The following is an 8,887-nucleotide window of genomic DNA, read 5'->3' as shown; positions in this document are numbered from 1 at the left end:
TCTTACATAAATTCAACGCATTCAACGCCAATCTTACATAATTTTGCGTTTTTAGCGTTGAACGTTGGTAACCCGTAGCGGCCCGGGTTACCAGCACTAATGACAACTCAAACTAAACTGCTAATGCAGGAACGCACTTGATTTCAAGTTACCTTATTCCGGATTAAATTCCTTTTTCCCTTTTGTTCAAGATTTTGGCTGAGTAAAACAGCAGGATATGCTATTTAAGGGAAATTGCCATTAGATTTAATACGGGGTGTCAATATTTCCCTGCAACTTGCTGATGAAAACAATTCGTTCGAGCCTTGCTTTCTTTTTAATCCATAGAATTTAAAAATTTTATAACATAACAAACATTTTTAATTTAACATTTACGTTTCAAGAATCACTTTATAAAAAAGTGAATAGTTTGCTCCTTATACTATTAGTAGAAAAGAGGAGGCTCGCTAATGTGCACTGGAATATAAGGTTCCGCTGATCCTATCTTGTTTCATTTGCATACCAATTGAGACAGATAGACTACCTTGAGAGAAGTAGTTCATGTTATTTAAACTTTGATGAACTCTTTAAAAAATACACACGTTTATACAAAAAAGGGTAACACCAATGAGATCAAATTTCTTTATTTCTTTCGAATTACCAATCGAACAAACGAAATGACAGATAACATCAACTCTAAAGAAATTTTATCCTTTGAAAAAACAATAGGGAATAGCAACCGACAACAGGAGAACCCTCCACAAACTCGGAATAACTGCAGCCCTGTGGAAGAGAAACCCTTGTTCTGATAGAAGACTACAGCTGTGAAGCTCTTTCCAAGATAACAGCCGGTGGGCCGTCAAATATAATCAGAGCACCTACTTCAAGCAATCAATTGTTCAATTTCCGATCAATCCAAAGGGGCAGTGAAACCAAACTAGTTGAGCTGGCCAGCGAACGCTATCTGCCAAGTCTTGTCGCTCCAGTTTTCTATAGTTCTTCATTAACAGCCTTAAAGGCAAAAGATCTGGCATTAGACCTATTGCTGTAGGTGAAGGTATTTTGCATTTCTATGCCAAATGTATCGCAAAAGACAGCTTCCGAGGCGGTCGACGTTTTCGGAGCGAAGCAGCTTGCAGTTGCGGTCAAGTGAGAAGCCGGGAGCGTAGTGCACGCCAGTAGAAGCACTTTTGAAAATACTAAAGAAGTGGGGCATATTCCTAATTGGTTTTAATTTAGTCAAGCTTAGAAATATCCTTAGCACAACGAAAACCCAGAAACTTAGCATAATGTCCTTTCCCTCCTTCTATCACTCTCCACATAGCAATTTGCTTTTCAATAGCTCAAGTGTTGGCAGTCAGTCGAGAGAGCAATAGTGAGATCCAATGGGTTTTGTATTGTTTTCCCTGGCCATCTGGCCTCTTTTCGCCAAAATTTGAAACAAAATAAGAAACCTCTCCCAACACTGCTGGTATGTCGATGACGGCATTATTGCAGGTTACAAAAGCGAATTATGTAAAGCGCTTGAAACTTTAATAATCTCAGGAGCAATTTGCTTTTCGGAACTCAAGTGCGTGCCAGCTTTAGTCAGTAGATGAATCGAACAAAATTGATAACCTGTTCAAGAGGAAAAACGTAGAAAGAGTTGAAGTTTCATCAGCTGCTATGGGATCGAATGCTTTTTTTTCTTGTTTACTGAAACGCGTTGGAAATTAGAAGAACTTCGCAAAAATTTAGCAGAATGAGACAGTTGAATTGCGTCCAAACTTGTCTACTCCTTGCGATGCTGTTCCCTTTCAGACAAATCGAAGAGAAAATTCTGCAAAAATTCGACACTTTTTAGCGCGCAACGTTGAAGACCTCTTAGGAGCTCTGGTGTCTGATACGTCGTAGGATCAAGCACGACCTCTAATTAGCAAAGCTGGAGATCGAATCAAAAGACCAGCTGACCAATTTCAAGCTGTATATGTTAGTTCTTTTCATCCCAACTGTTAGAAATTCTAACGGGTCGTAATAAAAATGAAGACATCTCGTTTGTAAAAACAATCGAAAAATTGGGTGAAGCTGGGACCACGCAGCCCTCTTAGAACTTGACAAAACTTCAGACAGAACTTGACAACTCAGCTTACGACCATTTGTTTGGCAAACCTGCTTCCACTAGAGAAAAAGCTCGTTTGGCTACCATTATTTTTAACACAATCAGGTGCATTGATTTCGGCAGTCCCTATTCCACACTGGGTCTTCATGTTTCTCCTAATGAATTCCGCGCTGCTCTTGCATGCGGACAAGAAGTCAAATTGCGAGAACGAGAAAATGTCCTTTTTGTTGGGCAATTTTTTGGACTCTAGACGTAGTTGGCAATCGAGCCGTGTCATGCAATAGTCTTGACCATATGATCGCGCTTAATAATCGTACATAAGACAGAATAATGTTGGCCGGCTGGAGCGCACGTTTGTCATCACCCTCCGATCAGAAGAGATTACTAACCGGCAACAACTCCAGACGCAATTTCTTACCTGTATGGAATAGAGGTCAGCCAGCAGCATTGGAGGCCACCGCTCCCTTGCAACTGAGCGTTATTCAAATGCGGCGGAGTTATTTAGTTTTACCTGTCAGCTTCCGAGAACACAAAGTTCGAACAGTACGCCCAGAATTTCAGAGATAGTTAGTAAGGTCTTCACACAAATCACATTCTGGCGGATTACACAATGCAACCTACTGGATAATCTCTACCTTTTATTAGGCTACCTCAATCAGTGTCTGTCACAACTACTCGTGGGTCTGGTATATTTCCGTTCTGATTGCAAGAGATGCAAGATTATAGGTGGATGTGGAATGCAAGCAAGTCTTTAATCTCTATCGTGACAGTTACGAGTGAGTCCCGTTTGAGAAATATGTCGCTCAATTAGATGGGACATTCGGTACTCGTGAGTTTTTGATGCCCCGCCCAGTGAATGGGGAGCTCAAGATTTTCTGTGTAATCGTTTGCGCCCTAAACCAATGGCGGGAAAAATTTTGCTGCATGAACAGAAAACAACTCTTCAGAGTTTACCAGGAATGTAGCGAGAGTGATTCCAACTGATTCAAGCCGATCTGCTAAAAAAATCAATGATTTTATATGAACCAAGATTTCATCAATTAACTCTAGAAACACAAAAAAATTACCAAAAACGACGAACAATTACGATCCAAAAGACAATCCAAATACCAACATCAATCCCTTTTTTAAATTATTTTTGAAATTTTAGTGCTCTTTAACAATCGGCCTCTATTTAATTTGAAAAAGTTTAAATTCTAAATATGAACATGTAAATGATTGTAAAAAAAAATTAACCTCTACAATTCTAATCCACAAGAAAAGTCACGGTTGAGCTAAGTCATATTTGCCCCTTGAACTCATAACACGATTGCACTAACGAATTGATTATCATTTTGTTTATACACACAAGTGAAAAACCAAAGACAATTCCCGGCGAAAACTCTTATTTCGTTGGTAAATTTTTGATAAAGTTTGAAAAATAGTAAATAATCTCCCAGTAGGTTCCAAGGGCTAAGACTTCCGGCAGAAGTACTGGTATTTCAGTGTCAAAACGTTGTGTTATCTTTTACCAGTGAGATGACGATTTTTTTCATGATACATAAAGCAAAAAATGAAAGACATTCGCTGTCAGGCGGACATCCTCAGGTTTTTCAATAAATTCTCTTCAGAAAACGAACTGCAGTTGTCTGCAGTCAAAATAACTGATCAATCTAATTTTTAAAATTAACCAAATTTAACCAATAAACAAAATCAGTGATAAACAAATTATAGACAAAAGTTAAAAAATCCTCAAAGTTAACAGAAAATTAATATGCGCTTATATATTATCTACGATCAGCGTTCAATTGAAAAGAGATTTCGGTTCAGGTATGCCTCATTAATGATTTAATGACTATAATAAATGAGATTATTAAAGACAACAAAAACTGCCAGAAATCTTATATGCTTCTTTTTAGAAAAGAAAAATTGTCTAGTCATTAGAACTATAAGCTATGAACTCCAACCATTAACTGGATTAGTTGGAGCAGTGTCTAAAACTCACCAATTTTTTTGAATAAAAATAGTCTCAGCGCTATAAAAGGACAGGAAACAAAAATCCCGAAGAAAAACAAAAATCCCGAAGAAAAAATGCCTGATATGCAAGAAATGATAGGAATTGTTTTTGATGAGACTAGGTTACAAGTTGAAGAAAAAGAACAGAAAGTTAAATATCAAAAGTCCAGAATTAACGTTGAATACACGTAACTTCAAAATCCCCAGAACCATTAGTAATTGACTGAAAGTGGAAAGTAACTCTATTAAACTTCCAACAGAAGCGATTGAGACTTGTCCTCATGAATAATTGTTCCTATGATAACAGGAAGAGCATCATATCAGAGAAAACATTGAAAATTCAATTGAATTTGTTGATGAGAGAAGTGTCGCAGCAATTAAAACCTATATTAAAAGTAAGATTTTACTAAAATTATTTATTGTGTAATTTTTTTATAAGATCGATTTGGTGAATTTAAAAGAGAATTAATTTGCGATTACGCTCAGCGATCAATTGAAAAAAAATTTCGGTTCAGATATGCCTCATTTTTGGTTTATTGACTTTGCTAAATGAGATATATAAAAGACAACAAGAACAGTAAGAACTCAATATTTGCTTCTTTTTAAAAAAAAGTGTCCGGTTATTAAAACTATAAGCTATAAACTCCAACCAGTAACTGGATTAGTTGGAGCAATGTCTGAAACTCACCATTTATTTTGAATAAATATAGTCTCAGAGCCATAAAAAGACCGGTCAAAACAAAAAACCCTGAGAAAAAATGCGTGATTTGCAAGAAATGATAGGAATTGTCTCTGATGAGAAATCTACGATGGATGGATGGGCTTGATCATGGCATTGAACATTCCAGTTGAAATATGGCAAATTGCCAAAACTAACTGCCCGGGTAATTAAGCAATTGAACATATATCCCCCTCCACCCAAAGCGTGTTTGAACATTAACTCATCGTTGAAGTTTATAAATTCCAGAAACATTTATAAAAAGGGAATATGAGCAATTATTACAACTTGCTGTTTTCAATCGAATAGAAATACATAATTTACAATAAGAGTCAGTAATCTAATTTTCAGAGGAATCATTCAAATAAATTGATAGATATCTTGCATTTTGATTTGTCATCTGACTTAGAATTCTCAAGTGAGAGTCATCTCCAAGTCACTTATTTCGAACTGAGTGGTCATGTTCTGGACGTTGCCTGGTGTGTCTCGCCTCTGGATTGCGAGACCTCGAGGCCGAAGAAATTCGTCCTTGTAGTCCAAAATCTTCCCTATGTCTGCAGCTTCGTCAGTTCCTAGGAAGTATTTCATTTGTTCTTTCTGAACATCGCTCAACCTTACAAGTCGTTCTTTTAGGCTTTCCAATTCCTTCATATACATTTTATCGACATTTGAGTACACCGTTTGCTCTGTGTAGGCTTTGCCCAACTCAACATTTTCATACTTCTCCTTGTTAGCTGCAGACTTTCTAAGACTGGGAGCCTCGGGCAGGTGTTCGGTTTCAGCGTAGCGAGGAGTTTCGCTCTGCAGACCGCTCTCAACACGCAATGTTGGTTTTTCTAAGCTCTGCACATGAGGTCCTCTTGCGTCACTCAGATCTCGGTATCGGTTCTCGGCTTTGTTCAACTTATGTTTGACTTCGTTGTAAGTCGCCAATGGTACTGATTCGTCCATCGTTTGCTTTTCAGCATTTAGTTCCAATTCTTTTGCCTCCAAATGGTCTGACTTTTGCTGAAGTTATTTATTTTGTTATTTCTTGTGTAATTTTTTTTGTATGATCGACTTGGTGAAGCTAAAAGAGAATTAATTTGCGATTACGCTCAGCGATCAATTGAAAAGAAATTTCGGTTGAGATATGCCTCATTTTTGGTTTATTGACTTTGCTAAATGAGATTTATACAAGACAACAAGAACGGTAAGAATTCAATATTTGCTTCTTTTTTAAAAAAAGTGTCCGGTTATTAAAACTATAAGCTATAAACTCCAACCATTAACTGGATTAGTTGGAGCAGTGTCTAAAACTCACCAATTATTTTGAATAAAAATAGTCTCAGCGCTATAAAAGGACAGGTCAAAACAAAAATCCCGAAGAAAAAATGCCTGATATGCAAGAAATGATAGGAATTGTTTTTGATGAGACTAGTTTACAAGTTGAAGAAAAAGAACAGAAAGTTAAATATCAAAAGACCAGAATTAACGTTGAATACACGTAACTTCAAAATCCCCAGAACCATTAGTAATTGACTGAAAGTGGAAAGTAACTCTATTAAACTTCCAACAGAAGCGATTGAGACTTGTCCTCATTAATAATTGTTCCTTTGATAACAGGAAGAGCATCATATCAGAGAAAACATTGAAAATTCAATTGAAATTGTTGATGAGAGAAGTGTCGCAGCAATTAAAACCTATATTAAAAGTAAGATTTTACTAAAATTATTTATTGTGTAATTTTTTTATAGGATCGATTTGGTGAATTTAAAAGAGAATTAATTTGCGATTACGCTCAGCGATCAATTGAAAAGAAATTTCGGTTCAGATATGCCTCATTTTTGGTTTATTGACTTTGCTAAATGAGATATATAAAAGACAACAAGAACAGTAAGAATTCAATATTTGCTTCTTTTTAAAAAAAAGTGTCCGGTTATTAAAACTATAAGCTATAAACTCAAACCATTAACTGGATTAGTTGGAGCAATGTCTAAAACTCACCATTTATTTTGAATAAATATAGTCTCAGAGCCATAAAAAGACCGGTCAAAACAAAAAACCCTGAGAAAAAATGCGTGATTTGCAAGAAATGATAGGAATTGTCTCTGATGAGAAATCTACGATGGATGGATGGGCTTGATCATGGCATTGAACATTCCAGTTGAAATATGGCAAATTGCCAAAACTAACTGCCCGGGTAATTAAGCAATTGAACATATATCCCCCTCCACCCAAAGCGTGTTTGAACATTAACTCATCGTTGAAGTCTATAAATTTCAGAAACATTTTTAAAAAAGGGAATATGAGCAATTATTACAACTTGCTGTTTTCAATCGAATAGAAATACATAATCTACAATAAGAGTCAGTAATCTAATTTTCAGAGGAATCATTCAAATAAATTGATAGATATCTTGCATTTTGATTTGTCATCTGACTTAGAATTCTCAAGTGAGAGTCATCTCCAAGTCACTTATTTCGAACTGAGTGGTCATGTTCTGGACGTTGCCTGGTGTGTCTCGCCTCTGGATTGCGAGACCTCGAGGCCGAAGAAATTCGTCCTTGTAGTCCAAAATCTTCCCTATGTCTGCAGCTTCGTCAGTTCCTAGGAAGTATTTCATTTGTTCTTTTTGAACATCGCTCAACCTTACAAGTCGTTCTTTTAGGCTTTCCAATTCCTTCATATACATTTTATCGACATTTGAGTACACCGTTTGCTCTGTGTAGGCTTTGCCCAACTCAACATTTTCATACTTCTCCTTGTTAGCTGCAGAATTTCTAAGACTGGGAGCCTCGGGCAGGTGTTCGGTTTCAGCGTAGCGAGGATTTTCGCTCTGCAGACCGCTCTCAACACGCAATGTTGGTTTTTCTAAGCTCTGCACATGAGGTCCTCTTGCGTCACTCAGATCTCGGTATCGGTTCTCGGCTTTGTTCAACTTATGTTTGACTTCGTTGTAAGTCGCCAATGGTACTGATTCGTCCATCGTTTGCTTTTCAGCATTTACTTCCAATTCTTTTGCCTCCAAATGGTCTGACTTTTGCTGAAGTTATTTATTTTGTTATTTCTTGTGTAATTTTTTTTGTATGATCGATTTGGTGAAGCTAAAAGAGAATTAATTTGCGATTACGCTCAGCGATCAATTGAAAAGAAATTTCGGTTCAGATATGCCTCATTTTTGGTTTATTGACTTTGCTAAATGAGATTTATACAAGACAACAAAAACGGTAAGAATTCAATATTTGCTTCTTTTTAAAAAAAGTGTCCGGTTATTAAAACTATAAGCTATAAACTCCAACCATTAACTGGATTAGTTGGAGCAGTGTCTAAAACTCACCAATTATTTTGAATAAAAATAGTCTCAGCGCTATAAAAGGACAGGTCAAAACAAAAATCCCGAAGAAAAAATGCCTGATATGCAAGAAATGATAGGAATTGTTTTTGATGAGACTAGGTTTCAAGTTGAAACAAAAGAACAGAAAGGCAAATCTCAAAAGTCCATCATTAACTTTGAATACACATAACTTCAAAATCCTCAGAACCATTAGTAATTAACTGAAAGTGGAAAGTAACTCTATTATACTTCCAAAAGAAGTGATTGAGACTTGTCCTCATGCATAATTGTTCCTATGATAACAGGAAGAGCATCATATCAGAGAAAACATTGAAAATTCAATTGAAATTGTTGATGAGAGAAGTGTCGAAGCAATTAAAACCTAAATTTTAAGTAAGATTTTACTAAATGTAACATTTGTGTCATTTTTCAAAATAAGATCAATTTGACTGCATTTCATCGCAAAACTTTCGTTGATTTGAAGACAAGATAAGAAGCCGGAAAGAAACATAAGTATATGTTATTTCCAAACTTCAAAAAATGTTTAGAAAACCTCCGGGTATCATAGTTTTAAAACCATTAAATTGAGACAAAAAATCGCAAAGAATATTGATATTTATGTTTCATTTTTTCACTAGAAAGATGAAAAGACAGCTCAATACTTAGACTAAACTTTAGCTTGCCAGAAATAAGAGGTAAATGTTTATAAAGTTCTAAAAATCAAGCTTCTTAAAACCAATATACTCTAAGACATAAGAGCAATTTCTTATCAACTACGAGC

This window comes from Convolutriloba macropyga, chromosome 1 (assembly GCF_964194025.1).
Source record: "Convolutriloba macropyga chromosome 1, txConMacr16.3, whole genome shotgun sequence".
Classification (NCBI taxonomy): domain Eukaryota; kingdom Metazoa; phylum Xenacoelomorpha; order Acoela; family Convolutidae; genus Convolutriloba; species Convolutriloba macropyga.
This window is presented reverse-complemented; position numbering follows the sequence as displayed.